This window comes from Melanotaenia boesemani, chromosome 15 (genome assembly GCF_017639745.1).
Source record: "Melanotaenia boesemani isolate fMelBoe1 chromosome 15, fMelBoe1.pri, whole genome shotgun sequence".
Classification (NCBI taxonomy): domain Eukaryota; kingdom Metazoa; phylum Chordata; class Actinopteri; order Atheriniformes; family Melanotaeniidae; genus Melanotaenia; species Melanotaenia boesemani.
Window position 1 is genome coordinate 27,744,395 of NC_055696.1, and position 19,968 is coordinate 27,764,362.

The 19,968-nt window shown below is 38.5% G+C and overlaps 1 protein-coding gene and 1 long non-coding RNA gene across 2 annotated transcripts in view; both read right to left on the reverse strand.

The window, feature by feature from the left end:
* Window positions 1-19,968, reverse strand: part of tmem132e (transmembrane protein 132E) — a 505,320-nt gene that overhangs the window by 285,279 nt on the left and 200,073 nt on the right. The window lies entirely within an intron of this gene.
* LOC121654238 lies at window positions 10,270-15,608 on the reverse strand. The gene is made up of 3 exons (XR_006012925.1): window positions 15,536-15,608; window positions 13,319-13,323; window positions 10,270-10,279 (listed from the first exon to the last, which is right to left on the reverse strand). It is a non-coding gene; the product is annotated as an uncharacterized LOC121654238 (long non-coding RNA).

Here is a 19,968-nt window from a genome sequence, read left to right on the forward strand (position 1 = left end):
GCCTGAAAATTTTTATTTGTGTACCTGGCTTAAGACTCAGGAACCAAAAAACAAGCACCACAGCAAGCATTAACAAGACATATGCAAAATGAACAATGCCTGTACAGGCCTGACTGATCAGTTGTATTATTACCAACAGGATCTGATCTTGTCTTAAACAGTCCTGGAGCAGATGTCACTATGCTGAACTAAAAATGAGGCAGCTTCAGGAAAACCAAAGCTAAGAAATCTAGTTTTGGAAGATTATTGGAAGAGACACATCACACAGCTTAAAACAAATGATGCAACCCACACGAAAGACCTTTAGAAGGTCATAATGATTGTTAAACATCAAAAATCAGTCAAGCTGAAGGAAATGTAATCTTACTTGCCTTTTGTCGTCTTGGTGACAGGCACTGTCACCATGACAAGCAAAAATCACTGAACCAAATTTCATAAAACCTGGAAAAAAAAAAAAAAAATCTTGTGGATTAGCTCCTGATCTCTTTCTTGGAAACAACATAAGTTTGCTTTTGGCAAAAGGCTATGCTCACCAGATGCCCCTCTAGGTTACAAATGGCCTGTGTGTTGTAACTGATTTCTAACTGATCTTGTCAGTCACATGCTCACATTTTTGTAGCATTAAACCTGCTCAGTCCATGTCTTTTTGCTCAGTGTGATAGATCAGCACGTTTGGGCTTTTACATATTACACATTTGTTGTATTTTTCTGAAGATATTATTTTTTTCATCAGAATGAATTGGACAACAGTCATATTCTGTATACTGGTCTGTAGGGTAAAAGTGGCTTTTATGCGTTCATACACAAAAAGATGCGTGAAATCAAGCAATCATGTTCTTCTGTGAATGTGTGTGTTGATAACTGCAGTTATCCGCAATGCAAATTTATTCATATGCAAAGGAGATCTTTTCTTATCTTAACTTTCTACTGAGAGAGAGATAATTCATAACAGAGGATACATTCAGTTGCATAGCAACCTGCAATTATGTATGCTGTCTGGAGAGAAGATACTCACTCACTGTGTCCTTCTTCATCCCCCCAACTACACAAGAGTAGTTCTCTTTTCACAAGGAGTGAACATGATAAACACATCAATTAGCCATGTCAAGAACAAATTCATGGCAGCATGTCTTATGACTGACAACATATTTAGCTGTTAAATTCATCTCATTCTAATGTATGAACTACTCAAAAGTGTATTGCCTCAAAGAACCGACAGTAGCAAGATCAAATGCAGCAGTGGGTGGAGTGGGATAAAATGGCTGCAGTGGTGCTCAGAAGGGAGGCAGTCAGATTAAGCAGTCAGAGGGCTGGTGTGTATGATGCATTGGGATTGACATGAAAACAGCAAACTGATCTGCATGGCACCACCTCGGGGTCACCAAATCTTCAGCTTTGGGGGACTGTTTATTTCACCTGTTACTAATAAATGGGAACAACTAGAGAGCGTGGATAGCCTTGGCACTGTCTGGTCTGATTCTACAACCACAAAAAAAGGCAAGACGAGACAGTTTTGTTCTGATAGCAGGTATAGTGCAAAGTTAAAGTATCATTGATCACCTGAAGTGTGCCGGGCTTCCAGGCTGGTACTACAGGCCAAATTGAACACACTGAACTTGTTATTTATACCACACACTATGTTCCCATCAAACTGATATGGGCAGAAATCTAAGCAGTTTCTGGTCAGGTGTGTTGGAGCAGGGAAACATAAAAAAACTGCAAGATTGTGCCCCACGAGGACCGGAGCTGGACATGCCAGATTTAAAAGAAACAGTACATATTTGTGCCATTTACTGCTTGGAAACATAAATGTACCTTTAAGGCCATCAAAAATAGCTCCACACAGTTACCTTGGCGTCCAGTTATAAGCCCAAGTGGATACAGAAGTCCAGATTGTACCTTAGGAGACATAAATATACTCCTAAAGCCCATATCTACCAAGGGGTCCAACTCAAGATGGGAAAAAAATTTAATTTAACTTGTTTTGATCTAATGGTTTGACCCCAGGTTTCCCAAGACTACACTTGTCTTTGGACAAGACACTGAACCCCACATTGCCTCCGATGTGTTTACTGGCATCGGAAAACATGTATGATAAACAACAAGCATCATCTTTCTTTTAGCCTGTGGTGGGAGAAGTCCACCAGACCTATAATACTGGTTTTAATGAGGTATAAACTGCAAGTGTACGAGTACGTACTCACTCTTGAGGGTACAGCAGCAGAACCTTTGTTAACCCAATGACAATGCTTTGTACTTCTAAAGGTCCACTTATAATTGATGCAGAAGACGGATATGCAGGCAGACGGACAGTTTCGTCCATCTTCTACACAGGTTACGCACGTAATTTGGTCTATTTTCAGGGAGCTTAGTTATCTGTTGCTTGAAGCAGAAAATTGAGCAATACAACCCAAAATTGCAGGGGCAGTGCTGAGCAGAATAGCTGACATGAGACCAGAGAAGAAGAAGAGGATCGGGGAGGGAAAAAAGTAGAAGAAGAATTAAGTCTGTAGAAACTGTGCAGGCTTTTGAAGAAAGACTGTATGCTAGTGTTTAGGGCATGTTGGGCGGTTGGAAACAACGTTAAAGTGGCGCATTACCGCTGCCAACTGGTGTCTGAAACTCACGTCGGATTGGAGAAGTGAACTTTGAACTCAGCACTGCCCACTAGTGGAGGAACTGACTTAACAACCATGGCAATGTAAAAGATGCATGGAAGTATGAGGACGGTGGTGTATGACGTCCTTTTTTTTCAGAGGAAACTAAAACACCTGTAAACTTTCAGCACATTCAATTTTGGGAATAATTAGCTTTCTGTCAGTGGCCAGATGTCCTGTGTGTGAAAAAAACTTAGACATGTCATTGTTCTTTATACAGCAGTAAGATTATAATCAAGTTCAGAGGTAGTTTTTCACCAAAAAGAGGAGATGCACAGTGGTTGTGTTGCTAACACTATATGTTCTTTTCTTTCCACTCACTGATGGACACTGACACAACAGTAATTAAAACTCCTGGCTGCTGTTTATTTATTTATTTATTTAGTCAAGCTGATCTGCGGTTCACAGTGCCACATGCTGAGAATCCATTTCAGTGTTTTAACTCGGTGTAATGAGGCGGATTTGATAGCCGGCACATACACAGCAGTAATGAATCAGGCTTTCTGTGGCTGATACAGATCTCTCCGAAGAGCTTGAATCACCGCCGGGTAATGATCCTACAGATCAAAGTCAGTATGATAAGTGTGAAGTTTGGAACAATGATTATTATCAGTGTTTGATCTTTAGTAATGACACTCTTCTTTGCTTATTTGTGGTCTTTGATGCAGTTGTTTATTCATTTCCACTTAAAATGAAGTATGTACACAACAGTACGAAGATAATTAATCACAAAATCAAGCAGGAGCTGCTGTAGGTAGCTTTAAACAGTGAGTTAAACTCACATCACGTCTTGTAATTAATGCACAAACTTTACACTTAGAAAATGAAAGTTTTTATAGACTGAAACTTGGTGCCTCAGCATTCTGTGGTGATTTGTGAAGTAAAATGAACATTAAAGCATGCTATTTGATTCCTAATGAACTATTATTATAGATGAAGTGCCCAAACACAGAATATATTAAGTTTAAAGTATCCAATCAACAGACTCATTTCCTCATACCAATGCATCAGCCAAGTAATACCATAATGCTCATTATTGTAACCATGCATTTTACTCTACATTATAACTGCCTCATGAGCTGGTGCAGTGCACAGCTGAGCTGCAACCCTGATAAATCTTCTTACAGGTCAGATGGGGTTACCCAAAGTTGGCCGCAGAGATCTTCAGTTATCCTTAAGAAAATTGCAGAGGAGCTTCAGATACAGGCTAGTTTCAGAGTTCAAGCACACCACCACTCCCTAGAACTCAATACAAAGTGAGTAGTCATGATGGTTTTGCTCATTATTCTCTTTGCACAGGAACTAATGGCACAGTGGGTCCCTCCCTCTGCTCTCCTACTGCAAATTTTTTCCATATACTTTTAATAAGGTCTGCATGGGAGTTGTCTCCATCCCTCAGTGAGGCTCTGAGGTCAGGTGTTGTCATTTCTACTTTCTGAGGGCATCGTAATGCTCTCAGACATCATGCTTGTGTTTCAGTGCTGTACAAATTGACAAGAGATGTGAACTTTTCACTATGATGGTATCACTTTGCCTGCAGGCAGGTATCTGTTCTGATCTCCAAAGAGTCTCGTCAGTTTTTTCATGTAAATGTCACTGACTTTGAGTAAAAAGGTTTTACTATTTATTTATTGATGCATAAAGACAACAAAGGCAGCAAAGACTAGTCTTTAAATTTGAGCGCTGTGTTCTGTGACACAGCTGCAGCCATTAGAAATGCTGGAAAGAAGTTCACACCATCTGCTCAGACTAACACAAGCAAATAAACAGAAGCCTTTTTTCCCAGCACTTGATGTTAAGTAATAAAGATCTATTTAATTTTGCAGTTCTCACAACACACAGCCTTGCAGCGCTTGCCTAATTGTGTATTGCCTGTGTTTGCACATGCCATGTGTCAATTTCCTAATTAATGATATCGACAGAAAAATTATGCCACTCGCTAGTGTGCACGCCACTCACCACCCACCTGATTTTTCAACTATCTACGACGCAAAGAAAAGTATGACGGTGATTCCTGGAACGATCCAGTGTTCTCTCTTTTTCATTTTACTTTCAGCTCAGTTCAGCTATAAACTAGCCTGGTAGTTCAAATGAGCCCTGTGAGAACATAATGTTTCTGTTGCCTGAATACAGCTCCATGACTCCAATATCTGCTTTCTCTCTTCACTTGGTAACTGTGCCAACAGGCTTGGAATTTTTCAAGCTGGCACTGGCATTTCAGTTTGAAGACATTCTTCTTTGATTTACCAGCATGAGTTAAGTGCCAACATCAACAATTAATCCAGCCAAAGCAGTCGATATTACCCTAGTATTAACCCTTTCAGAGAGCTGGACAAAAGCCAGCAATGTTCTTAGCCACCAGTATGACGCAAGCTCCCGCATATCACTGCATGTAAACCTACAATGAGACTATCATTACTTATTTCATTATCTTCCAGCTATTCATTTTCATGCTAATTCATTCATGAGTCTAAACACCTTCCTGGACTTTCCTCTGGCACTAAGCAGATGGTGCGGGTCAAGCCGTCTCACAGAGCTGCCTACCCTCAAGGAATTTCATTACTGTGAAGTTTAATTTCATGAGTTCAGTATCCCATGACAGAAAACTGAAGTTTCCTTTCACAAAAAAACACATGCTTTTTTTAGTTTTTCTCCCTGGTTGAAAACAAATAAAATTAATGCTTCTGTTTCTGGAAAAAAAAGTCACCCTCGTTTGAAGAACATATTTTACAGATGGTGTCAGTGCAAATGACTGATTTCATGTTATTTATATGAAGTTTGGCAGGTTTAGATCTTGAAACTCTCCTGGGGCTTCAGTGTTGACAGTGTGTGGACATTTGTGCTCTCTGAATTATTGCTACATGTTTTAGTTCAATTACCAAAAATTAAACATTTTCCTTTGCTTGCATATAGAAATATGGTCATGCACAAGTCACATCATGTCACCTACTAGGAGACAGATGGGTTGCAATCACCAGATTCCTGTCAGCAGAATGGTTTCCTTTGGGATTGGATTGAGGGAAGTTCTTGCAACACCAACAACTAAAATTCATAAGTTTATTCTTCATCCCTTACATAAAATATTCTGAAAATAAATTTTATAAAAATAATATCTAGACTCTATCAAATGAAATCAAACTTAGACACCACAATAACATTACCGATAGTGGGAAACAGACAAGCTTCTCTTCCAAATATGCAAAAATATTTTTTTCTGTGACAAGCAATACAAATTTACAACTTATTCAAAATTATTCACAGGACTCCCATCACTTGGAAAAAAAAGTGCCACAAATAGGTTTTGCAGACACAAAGCACCTCAGCTAGCACTGACAGGTAATTCAACACCACTAAGACCTGCCAACCAGTTTATTCTCCCTGGACGACAGTGACTCAAAATCTCTTCTCGAATTTGAGCTGTAGAATCTCTCCTTCTCCATCTCTTTGTCTACTCTGTAACATCTAAGACATCAAAAACCTTCCAAATAAAGATAAAAATAAACTACTCATTTCTCTAGCTATTGCCAAGAAAACAATCCATCAACACTGGAAATCAAAACAATTTCTACACATCAGTCACTGGACTGAAAAAACTAAAACCTATTTACAGAAATAATACATCAGCTTTTAACGATATCTGGTATCGATTTTTAAATCATTTCAACTCTAATTAAACATCTATAAGTAAAGCCCTGCACCTTTCACACCTTCTGTAGTTTTCAGCTTACTATTAGTTTTTATGAGTCTTATTATAACTATTAGCCTTCTAAAAACAGAATTGTTTATTGAATGGTTTTGTTTTTAATATTACAGTTTTTTTTTTTTATCTACTTTTTATTAATCCCAGCTGGGAAATTCTGTCTCTGCATTTAACCCATCCTAGTTGCTAGAAACAAGATATGATGAGTTAACAGTACTACAAGAGCGCTGCCCTTCTATCATGTTTGTAGTGCTGCATGAGAGAATATTGCATGGAACTTTGTGCTTTCCCAGTCAGGATACAACAACCCAACTTTTGACAATCCAAACTCATTTGGCTTGTTTGCTACACAACCTCGCCCTACCAGGACAAGGTTTCTCGTTCAATATGAAATCACCGGGTCAATTGTTCATTGCACATAAAAGCAGGGACGCCCCTGCTGCAGTAATCCCCACATGGAGTTTGAATTAACCAGACCATAACCATGATAATACAGAACACGCTGGGATGTATTGCTGTCTACTGAAAAATCTGGCTCATCTTTATGATCTTTGGCACACCCTCTGGGATGGACCAATGCAGGTCAAGTCAAAGACAATCAACCAATCAATCAACCAATCAATCTTAAACTGTGGGAACAGCAGACATGTGCAATTTGGATTAAAACCACAACACACTCAAATGATACAAATAAGTTTAATTTAAAGTCCTGAATCAAAAACTATGAAGTGCAGTGATTACACATAGTAACCACAGAAAAGAGACATGGGTACAATTCATCACTGTATTTATAAAATGCATTTGACTGCATCTCTCTCTTACAGTAAATAATGACATCATCTTGTTTTTTTTGTTTTTTTTTTTCTCTTTTTTTGAGGTGAACTAATAAATCTAAACTCAAGCTGAGATATCACCAAAGCCACCATCAGGAGTTTACCTTCCTGACACACAGACACATAGAAGACATCATCAAGTCGTTTTCAGAGCATCAAGTAAAGCATAAACAAGCTTCATAAATTTGTCTCTGTTTTCAAATTTATTCTATAAATCCTGTTCAGGTATCATTCAAAGACACGAAACATTACCTCTCCAGCATTAGCACAAACTCATGAATCATTAGCTTTAGAATCCTCTGTGTGCCTAATGAGTGATGTTGCAGGACTCTTTCAGGCAAGCAGACACTTTTTAATGAACACATTTCTAAAGTGCTTTCACAGGTATTAGTCAACAGAGTTCTCCACCCTTTCCCCTCAACCCATTCCACAAAAACAATGAAGCTATACTGGGACTCTACATTATGGTGTCTATGCAGCTTTAACAATGGCAGCAAAATCCACGTACAGAGCAGATGCCAGTTGTTTTTGAAGGGAAGAGGCTTTGTGGCTGCTGCATGCCTTTCTGTAGACTGGAGCCACATTTGCATGCATTAGGTTTTGCTGTTCACAATCAATAGTGGAGAAGCTTCAAAGAGGACAGCGATGTGCCGGAGGGCTCTGCAGAGAAGAAGTGCTGGGCCAGAAAGCATCAGGGTGCGTGGATCCTGACACCTATTGTGTTGTGTGTTTTACGTTTGCCCCCACATGGTGAGCAAGCCGGCATTTTTATCAACAGCTCAGCTCTGGACATAAAGAGAATTCTTGAGCAGAAGACAAGAAAATAAGCAAATGCAAAGGACAAGATGTGGTTCTATGAATACAGAAGATGAGAGTGGGACTAAAATAAGCAGAAATAGATGTGTTTCTGTGTTTAAGGCCCAAATGTGTTTCAACAACATGACACAAACATGATTACTGATGTGTCATTGTAAAAATGATGCTCATTAATCTACTGCTGCATCAGCCCCTGATGGTTTTACAACCAGAGTTTAGAATCAAGGACTTGAGTGAGGCTGAGCATTGAAGATGAGTTAATAAGGCCGAGCTCGCAGCTGCTGTTTCAGTCCCAGATGTGTTGGGTGGGGTTAAGGTCATGGCTTTGTATGGGGCTGCTGGTTTGTCCACACCAAGCATCCAAGACCCCAAGTTTTTGTGGAAAATGTTCTAAATTTCATTGAATACATTAAATTTAGGGAACTAAACACAGGGAAACAAATCTCCAGAGTAATGGAGAGGAAAGGAGCAAGGGAAAACATACAATGTTTGTTGTTTAGTTCACTCAGTTCACATACACAAGTCAAGATAACATTTATCTATATTGTGTATGTCAAATTTCATGCATGGTCTGTAAAAGTCTAAAGGCAGACGATAAATATTAGATAATAAACTCACACAACACACAGTTAAATAAATAAAATGAAAGGTGTAAAACAAAAGGAAAAAAGATTGAAACAGAAAATGATTTGAGATCAAAGGATTTTCATCAGAAATAAATAAAAAATAGTTAGGTATGACACTCAAACCCAAACCGTGGTGTCACGACACAGATGAGACACATTTGCAACTGGACAAGAGAATCCAGCAGAACTTCCATCTTTGGAAATACAGTACTGAAATTACCACATTTGATTTTAGCTCAGCGTTGGTTTATCTGGGGAAACTGAAGGTACTCTGAGCCCAGAGAAATGACAGCATCTTTGTTGGATGCTAGTATGTGAAATAGTCTGAAGATGCATTCGCTGTGGAGCGCACGGCTTGCAAAATCTGCCATCCATGACAAGCTTTCATTTACCGGTTTCTCACAGATGTAATTATCATAAATATTGCAAATTCCCTCTGGGAATATTAAAGTGTTGTTAATTTCATTTAATGTCATGATTTTTTATATTTTGCCACCATTCAGGCATCACAACCGTTTCTTGAGAGCACCTGCTGTGACACCAGCTATGGTTTCTATTTTAGTTTCCCTGTTCAACCTCTGGGTTGTGTGCATAAGCAGGTCAGAGCTTAGATTATATTTACACTCCTTCTTAAGTAGAAATACAAGTTGATAAATTTCATATTTTACACGCAAGTCTTCACTAAAGGTGCAATAAAAACACATAAATCTGTGCATAAGCTTAGTGGATAAATTATTTTGCAAAACAGGTCATTTAATGATGAACAAAGAAACAAACTTCCACAAACTGTCTGAAAGATTCTACTGTTGTATCAACATTTTCTTTAATTTATCCTCAGGAACAGTTCTCCAGGCTTCTTGAAGGACCTTCAGCTCTTCTTTGGATGTTCCTCCCTTTTGTTCCATTCTCTGTCCAGATGACCCCACACTGCTTCAGTAGCTTTGAGGTCCGGGTTCTGGGATGGATCTATCCTCCATCCGACCTGAGGTTGACATACTTCAACCTTTTGTCTGTGTTTTCCTTGTTTAGGAATGGCTTCCTGACAGCATCAGTCAGCAGTTGATGGATTAATTGGAGGCCCAGATGATTCTCTCCGGTCCTGGTTCATGTTCCTATTTACGGACGTCACTTTCAGATCCTGTTCTTCTGCTGTAGATAGTTTTTTTTAGTAGTGACACTTCTTTTATCCTCCACTCGTCCAGTTTACTTGTCCTTAAAACAACAGCTATCGCAGCCACCTCCTTGGCAGGACTCCCCTCCTGCTCTTTATGTGGGCAGCTAGCATAGAAGTCGCTCCCTTCGGGGGGCAGAGCTGTATGATTCAGAGCTCGAGACTTCATCGGGTTTTGTAATGTCGACATGCTCAGATATGCCAAGTTTTGGGAAAGACCTTGTTACCTCAAAAATTCTATTTTATGTCAAATTGTGTTATCTTTGGTTTTTTTGCAACTAAAGAAACTGGAGCAAATGATGTGTCTTAGTGACAGGCCACTAATAACAAAGAACCTAACAATTAAATAAAAATGAGTTCTTTGCTAAGTTGTCTGTTACGTATCCACAAAAGGCTTAATCATCCAATGAGTTAAGGGACATTTTTATGCTTGAGTGGTTTATAACTCAGTGTTAAGTGGCTCAATAAACCAACAGCTCAGTTATCTGACAATGGTCAGGCAAAAATAACAGATTTAAAATTAGTAAAAAAAAAAAAAGAAAAAAGAAAACAGCCCATGTCCAATGGAAAACTTTGACCTTCAGAAAGTCTAGAGAAGCATGACTCAAGATCACAAAATTCTGGCAGCTTGGAAGCAAAACAGAAAGCAATGAATGGTGGTTTAAGAGTTTTGCACAGTAGAAAGTAGCAACATGACCTAATTTTCAAAAGGCATGACGCTAAAGATGATAAATGAAAAAAGCTGAATCAATGTCAGGACTGTTACTACGACCTACTTTGTCAGGCGGGTTTCACTTCTTGTTTGGTGGAATTTTGTGCTTTGTTTCTGTGAGAAGTGTTTCATTTCTCAGACTCTTGGCCCGTCTTGCAGGCATTCTTCTTTTGAGCTTTGCATGGATTTCCAATCATATTTGGGTCAGGGGACTGTGAAGGCATCAGCACACTCCTGTTAAGGTTTTTCTTTTTGTGAACGTTAAGATGTGTTGTTCAGCTGTAGAAGTCATGTTATTTTCTTCTAAAGCTTTTTGTTGATTACATGACATTTACTTCAGATTTGTGATATCATATTAACATCATTTGTCCAAAATCATTTGTTTCCTAAATGTTTCAGGCTTGATTACATGATTTAGATCTTTGTGAAGAGGAGGCAGAAAAGGTTTACATGAGTTAACATGAGCAGGTGCAGAGCAACGGTCCTGTAGAGATTTTCCAGTCAACCAGGGCTTTTGATTTACTGTCCTTGCAAATCTGCAAGCAATTCGTTTTCTTTGTTTTCCAGTTCTTGCAGTTTTTATAGTAAATTTGATTACACTGACCACATGTATTTTTATTTAGCAGAGACAAAACACATTCAGCATTATTTTATATGAAACACAAAACCAATGTCACGCATGTGTTTCTAGCCAGCGGCTAATTTTCAACCCCTGTTCTTAGTTGAGCCTCAAGGGATCAATAGAAAAGTTAAAAATGGAATAAAAACTATTGAAAAACAAAACAAAACAACGTAAGGACAAAAAATGCAGTGTAAAGTTGATGTTCACTGACATGTTTCAGTTTCAGCCATTGTTTTGTTTGCGTGATTTAAACCTGGACCTCTGTCAGTGTTTTGATTTCAGGTGGTTAATGTATTCCAGAGTTTGGTATCTATTACAGAGAAGGATGACTGTATGAATGCTGATCTGTGTTTCTCTACTCTAAAATTACCACTTGATGTACCCTAAGCTCTAATTCACCAGTTTTCTTTGTTTGCCAGTGAACAGAGCATTTCTGGAGCAAGGTTGTTCACACGCCTGAGTAAAAGGTTTAGAAATGAAAATCTTACAAAACTGTCTAAACCTAGTAGATTACATTTCTTGATAATTCAGCAGTGGTACCATCTAACAGGTTTCTGATCCATTTCCTTCAGTGCCCGTTGATATAATGACTTAATGTGTTCAAGTCTTGTTTGGTTAACTTGACCCCAAACAGCCCCCAAATACTTATATTGATTCTGAAAGAGTTTGCTTGTTAGGAAAAGCCATTTTTTTTAAAAATTTGTGCTATGTTCCATCTTCATTTATTCTTCTCTAGTAACACACACTGAAAATTACACATCTATAATTTTTTTTACTATGACGATATCCTTTCGGTTGCAGAACTATATTCATTTCTTCACAGGGGAGAAATTTTCAAACAGAAGATTAAAAGAAAGGCACGAGGATCCAAGAGCTAAGGGGAATGTACTGTCTGACCAGACAAAATCAGTTTACCTGAGTTTTGATAGTTTCACACAGCTTCTTTACGAGTCAATCAAGCTGAAATTGAGAAGGTAAAAATAGCTTCAGAAACTTAAACTAGTCATCCTGATCTCTCTCTCTGTCATTAATCCTTTCTCCAGAATTTTTACTGTCTCTTTTCTTTATTGAAAAACCAACGTCGTCTTATAACTCAGTGTCAGATGATTCATTTAAAACTGCTGTGTGTAGAACTTTCTTCTACGGTATTTCTGCTGCCATCTAATGAGATTTTGCAGACACATTTACAATAGTGTTGTCCACATACATTACGTTATAATGCAAAGAAATGGTGACCTGAAAATGTCCAATAATATCAAATCTGTGGGGTGTCAAAACTTTTGCATGGTCCTTAATTCTGTGTATTTGGTTTTAAGATTTTTTTTTCTTTTTGTACAAACCAAAAGAAATACACTAATCTGGCCAAACATGTTAAAAATGATGTGTCCTTTTGCTGCTGCATGTGTCTTTTAAAATGATGTCTTTTATTAGAACAGGAAAAAATGACAAGATAACAGTAAAACAGAAAGATGTAGGATGATGTCTCCTGCGGATGTATAATTAAATGTGCTCACTCTCGTTCCACATTAGACAATATGAAGAGAGAATAAGACATTAATGGGAAAGAATGGTGATGAAGGTGTTGAAAGATGGGGAAGAAAGTGGAATGGGAAACGTGACAGAAAAGGCAAATTAGATCATCACCTATGTTTGGCTGTGGATCTGAAAAGTTTTTTTTTTAAAAAAAGCATGTTTCAAGTGCATATTTCAGAATTAATTGCAATGCCAGCTGCCAAATGTGGACACGTCTGCGTTGTGAAATGTGAAGCGGAAAGACTTTTTGATTACAATGCAATCACATAGTGATTGAAAATCCTCGATGGCACAGCCATGAAAAGAGGCAGTTATTTTGGCACTGAGTGGGGCTGATTACAGCTATTGAAGAGGATAGAAAATATTGCCACATTTGGCACAAGTCAGACAGGGCTTATTCCTACTTGTTTTCACTAGTTGTTATTTTAAAGACAGACAGCACCTGAGAGATCAAACAGAAGTTAGAGGAAGATATATGCTATGCAATCATAACTGCTAAGTTGATGCTTTTGACAGATGATCACTAAAATGCTCCAAGTGAATGTGAAGATGATGCAATGTTTGAAATGAATGTATGTCTGATCAGACTACATTCAGCTCAATGAAGCATTTATGTCTACATCAAGATGTTGACTTATGTTTGAACACAACACCTTTAACAAGATAAATTACATGAATATGTTGATGAAGTGAGGAAGAGCTGGAGCTAAGCTACGGGTCGATTTCAGTCACATTCATGCTGCAGGCAGTTTCTGTAGATCTGCAGTAATGAGGCTGGTGTGAGACTGACCTTGCATAAATGGCATTACTAATAATGCTATTAGGAACACAAAATAAGCCATTTAATCACCAGACTTAATGCTCCCAACATCCCAGGTGGTGAGGCTGGGAGTATGTGTCGGTTTTACTCTTTTAAGCAAAGATCTAAACATTTTAATTTAAATTTGGCTGTTGTAAAACATTGCCTGCATCTTTACAATTTTTATTTTAAAAGCCTAACCCCCTTTTTTTTCATTTTTTATTCATTTTTTATGAAAAAGCGTGAATTTAGAAAGGAACATAAATGAACACAGAGTATTGAGACTTGATAAGTTATACTAACATACAGCGGAGAGAGAGAGAGAGAGAGAGAGAGAGAGAGAGCGATAAGAAGAAGAAAACAAAAATGAGGCTACAGGGAAGTAAATGACAGAGGAAAAGTGAGAGAAAAAGATGCCTAGGAAAGTTACACACATACAGTCCTTAGGATGGTAAAAAAACAAAGGAAAAATACAACAAAATGAACAAAGATAATAATGATTATGATAATAATTTTGAAATGAATAATTCTGATAATAGTGACCAGGACAGTGGTAATGATAACAATAAGCATCAGAACGATAATCTTTCTGAGAACGAACATTATCTTTACCTCCTCCATCATCACCGTGGTTGCCGTAGTCTGAAACTGACGTTTGAACTCGGTGGTGAACTCTGAACTCTGCCCTGCCTTCTGGTAGACGTCTACCCAACAACTATGTAACGGACACATGAGGGTAATGATGTTTCAAATGGATGTAACTTTTGATAAACGTAAAGGGAGCATTAATGAGTCTTGGCAGTACATTTGTGCACCATCACTAATCTCCCTCCTGCAAATTCAGCTTCACAATATGCCTCACTGTCCCATTTACAGCCTGACATGTGACATCAACTAATAACCGGCCTTCCCAGGCTTTTATTGCAGTATTTGACGTCTTTGTGATCACAGACGCAGACGTCTTGTCATTTGCGCTCCAAGAGTCTGTGGAGTAGTCCTAATTCCTGCTCTTCTAAAAGAGGAATTACATTCTGAGAAGCCTTTCTTCTTCGAGACAATGCAGGCAAGTGGAGGATGAGCTGTGAAGCCTGGGGTGGGTGATGGAGACCGTAATTGGAGCTGCGCCTCACTAACCACATAGCAAAGGTGTAACAGTGTGTGATAGAGTGGCATATGGTGACAATGAGGGAAGGAACTTGGAGAAAAGAATGATTTTCTTTAAAGAACATCAAAATAAAGTGCTGAACGTTTTCCAACATGACATGTGATTTATTTTTTATTCATTATCATTTGTGTACTTCTATACAGAAATTTCATGTCAAGAATTCTTGATGGTAAGTTAAAGTGAGGACTCAAGCTCAGTCAGCATCCCAGGTTTAACCTCTTGTTGATAAGTAACGTCTGTGCAAGATAAAATATGTGCATTGCAGAAGATGTTTGCAGATGCTAATCCTGTCAACCCTGAAATGTAGCATACCAAAATCACTTAGAGAAACTCAGCTAAAAGACCCAATTAAACATTAGCATCCAAACCAAACACAGTTCAAAACCCAAACATTTAAATGGGAATGTAAGAAAAGCATGGCATCACCGTCCACTTTAAGGCTTCCACTAATTTCTCCAAACAAACAAGGTGTCATATGAAAGCAGAGACTCATCACTCTTCCTATCATAGACTAACTTGGGCTTCACTTCTTTCTGGATCCTCATGGTGTTTCTAAGGTGATTGTGGGGACTATCCCTGGATTCTCCTGACTCTGACCATTGATAGAGGTGTCGATCATCATCATCGACCGATGGCTTCCTGAGATATTTACCTGCTCAACACCTCTATTAAGACACCTGGAAACCTGCTCAGGTTCGCTTTTTACCTTCTACTGCAGCACAGTTCCTCATCAGATATTACTTTACCCATTCTTAGATGAACTGGGCTGCTGTCCTCTGGTTGCCACTGAAAGTAATGTGGTTTTGTTTTTAAGGGGGAGATAACCATTTACTCTGACTTGATTCTGACACTTCTGTAGTAATCTCACATGTCTCAGCTTTTTGGGAGATCACGATTATACATACAGCCCTTGTAGTTGTGAAGACATACTTAATTTATTTAGGGTCTGTCATTCCAGACAGAAGGCAGAAAAAATTGGCCTCATCAAGAAGAGGTTACATAAATAGGAGTCTTTATCACAATATCACATGTATTACTGGAGTGTGACATCAAATATTTCCCCTCTCTTTGCACTGTAGAAATATGTAGGTGTGCTCTGTTTCTACAGACTGTTCTTCACCAGCATCAGGTTCTGGTTCAGGCCGGATACCTTGACGATTGATTGAGTCCAAGGAAATGAGTTATAGCCATTCAATGAATTCAAATGATTTGTTGATTCCTTGACATTTCCTTTAGCTTCATAAGCAGGTCTGCATCACCATGCAGCACCATGATGTTGACATTTTTGGTGGAGGCTGTACTGGAATATCTCATCAACCCCCCAACAGACTGCTGCTCCTGCAAGTCGATCTCAAATCTGCAGCTGTATAAATCTAACTAACCCGGCAGGAGTCAGAGTCCTCATCTTTCTGACATGAAATGAAACATTAAATCTGCCGAGATTGCTGCCGACAGGCTGCTTTGTTCACTGCTTTGCTCGGCCTTTGTGAAAGGTGAGCACACCACATCATATCTGTTACTGTAAAGTGTCCTTGCATCAATATTGCAAGTTCAAAACACCTGCCAAAAGTAACCATCCATGAAAAGCATCAGGTTGCCAGGAAACCAAAGAAGAGACTCATCCTTCATCACACAGAGATGATAGTCAAAAACTCCTGATCTAACCAAGACCCTTAGCCTGAGTTGGTAAATCCTAAAAATAGGCATCTTATATTCACGTCTAGATAAAATACTGACATAAGACACAACGCAGGCTTCAACACCTGCTCTGAGACTGTTTTAAGCTGTGAGAATTTGTTTCATGACTGTAATGTCACAGCTGCTTAATAATCACACTCGGGATTCGTTAAGCCCCATTATTATTCCAAAGCCTGGCATGCGGTGTCAACATCAACACACTGACTTAGAAAGCAGTAACAGATTATAGGTATCAACAGTATTGCCTCAGAACATTAATTTTAAGCCATATATCGTACGTTTATTTATGCTCAAGTGCAATGATGTAATGAGAGTTATAGTTTCTTCTGTACAACTAGCTGCTAAGTATGTGTCATTTCTGCTGACACTCAGAAAACATGAATGTAATATTTAATTCAATATAATGAACAGTCTAACGCAAACAATATTTCATAAATTCAATGGCAGGTATTGTAAAGATGAGGGTTGTAAATCACAAGTTTGATCAGATAAATCAATTCACAATGCAATTTAGATTCAGAATCCGGGATCAATATGTGACGCGATATAAAACAATCTCTTTCATTTCATCCTGAGCTCAAACAGACACTGAGATGAAAAACACTGTTTTTCCAACAAACATAGACTATACAGCATTCTGAATGTTGAGCTTTAGAAAGTTTACATCATGGAAAAAAAAAAAAAACATGAAGGAATAAATTTCTATTTGTAGATATTAAATCAGAATATAGTGTAAACCCTTCTCTTACTTAGAACCCCAAACCAAATATTATTACTACGTAGGTATTAAGACCAAGTTAAGACAGTCTGACTTCATCATAGTTACGCCTCCTCTTTGGATTTCTACAGTTTGCTTGTAAGAACAAAGAACATGGAAACAGTTCCACATGTTCTTTCTGACTGAACATCTGACAGATGATTGCTGGATCCATGATTGATCCAGATTTTCATTTTGGATCATTGATGTTGGCTCATTAGTCATTGAATGAAAGTCTGTAAATCGATGGATTGATACACGTTTAGTTTATATCACACTAGCCTTATTATTATCATTTGTATACTTCTGAAATGCAATTTAATTAGTTTAACAGCTATTTTGTGGTGGTATTAAATCATTTTAATTAGAATGTTCCTGATTGTGCTCTTTCAGCCCTGAAAACTGATCCATCCAGATATTTGCAAGTTGTGTGTACATACTACTTAGTTAATTTTATCAGTCAAGATTTGTCTTAAAACTGGAGGAGTCCCAGCAGAATTTCAGCTCAACCAAAGCCTGATCGAACACAGGGAGCAGCTGCTCCGTGTGATCACGAGACCTTCTACATAACTTTACTGTTAAGTTTAATCATTTAAATCATCTGAAAACTGGAGTTCTGCCTCCACTTTGTCACATATTGATAGCATTAATTCTCTGTAACACCTGCATGAAATCTTCAGAAAGTATGGCAACCTGACTCAGAGAAGGCAGGATATGCCTTCACTCTGAAATTCAGCAACAGCTTTAACACTGTTTGTTTTTTCTCCTGTGCAAAGTTAACAGCACCTCTGAGCTTTCGACTGAGTGTGTACCAAACTACAACCTGAAATTCTAAGTTAAATATATATATATATATATATATATTAATACAACACAAAATAAACCAATGTAACTAAAACTTTAACAGTACCTCTTGCTCTGTTGACCTCACTGCCCTACTTCGAGAAAAGAAAGTAAAGATCCATACTGTAATTTAGATACAAAGACTGCCGGGCAGGCTAAAGATAAAGGTCTAATGAAATTAATCAAAGCGCAAAAGTTTATGCATGAGTTATAAATCCAAGCTATATCCACAGTTGTAGGGCAGACATTTTGCCTGGGCCTCGTTTCTAGGGGAATCAGATTGTCAAGTAGCTGCGTCTAGACTCGAGGAGCCAGTGTTTTGAGATCAATCTAGACTAAGCCTTTTCTTATCCTCTTCACACCCCTCGGCACAAAAAGCAGCCTCATGCACCTGATCATGGGGGCTTTGGTAGGTTTAAGGCTCCTTTATGGTTTTTGAGATAGGTGGAGGTATTCATGCAGCAGCATAAGCCATGGGCTTGTAACTTGTATGTCTGAAAACGGGCAGGTGGAATGATTTTTTTCTTTAAATGGGTTTGATTATTCTGGCCGAAGAGTCGAGCTGGTGTGACAAGTTTAAGATGCAAACTCCTCTTTTGTCACCTTGCAGACATTATTACAACTGTCTATACTCAGAAGTTTAATGTTTGACTTAATCTTTAAGGATTGTGCAGGTTTAGCTGAAATACGCAGACTTCTCAAATGAGATCCAAACTCTGACCTTGATAAGTGCATAAAACTGCCAAAGGCCAGTTCTGCTCAGAGCGGTGAATATATGGCACAACAGCTACAAGCTACTCCCTCTCACAGGTACTCAATGCTTTGGCGGAAAGCCACTTTGGAAAAGACAAATCATAACAGCGGGTGCAATTATCTAGGGGCATTTTTCCTCTCACAAAATGAGGTGAATTAAAAGCCAACTGTGTTGTGCAATTTTCTTTATTTTATCTCTTTTAGCTCTAAATCTTGCAGAAGTTAAAAATTTCACTGACAACATGCATCTGTCTTTGACCTGGGTCGGCTAACTGGCCGAGAAAATAAATAAAAAGTTGACAATTGCATATTTTTTAATCCCCATCCAAGTGTTGTTGAAAGGCAAATCCATAGCAAAGCCAGCTGCCTGCAAAGCGTCACGGCCATGGCGGGTCAAAGCACTATGTTAAATGTTGGCCATTGTGTCTCATCTGTTAAAGTTCTTCTTTTTATCATTGTGCAGATCTAAAGTATAATACAGCAGGATGATGAGATAAAACTTAAAAAGTGTATCTATTTAATCTTAACCATACATGTAAAAAATGTACAATAATTAAACAGTATTATCAAGATGCACATTGAAGGGAGACTGATGGGCAACAACTTGCTTCATCATTAACATGACTGGAACTGGATTTCTTTTTAGACTTTCAGAAAAGTAAACTGGGAAGAGATATACTCAATACTGCTGCATCTTTGTGTTTGGGACCTGGGTTAATAGTTGAAAGTTTTTACACGATATGCAGCAGGTTGTTTTTTCATTAAATAGAATTCAGCTCCATGGTGGAAAATATGTTGGCTGCTTTGGCATCAAGTCAAATTTATTTATGTTTGGGGAGTATTAGAGTTTGAGATAAAGGAAATCATCATCCACCCATCCATTGTCTATAGTTGTTTGTTTCAGTGCAGGATTGCTGGGGGGCTGGAGTCTTTCCCATGTGCGAGAGGCAGGGTACCTCAGCAAGCCAACACAGAGAGACAACCAAAAAGTCTCACTCACACTCACTCATACGGTCAATTTAAAAGCACCTAACAAGCATGTTAGTGTACCTTGGAAGGAAGCCAGAGGAAGGAAAAACACATCTCCCACACCATTACACCAGCAGCAGCCTGAAGCATTGATACAAGGCAGGATGGATCCATGTTTTCATGATGTTTCCACCAAATTCTGAGCCTAGCATCTGAATGTGGAGCTGAAATGGAGACTCATCAGACCAGCAACGTTTCTCCATCTTTTATTGTCCAGGTTTGGTGAGTCTGTGTGAATTGTAGCCTCAGTTTCC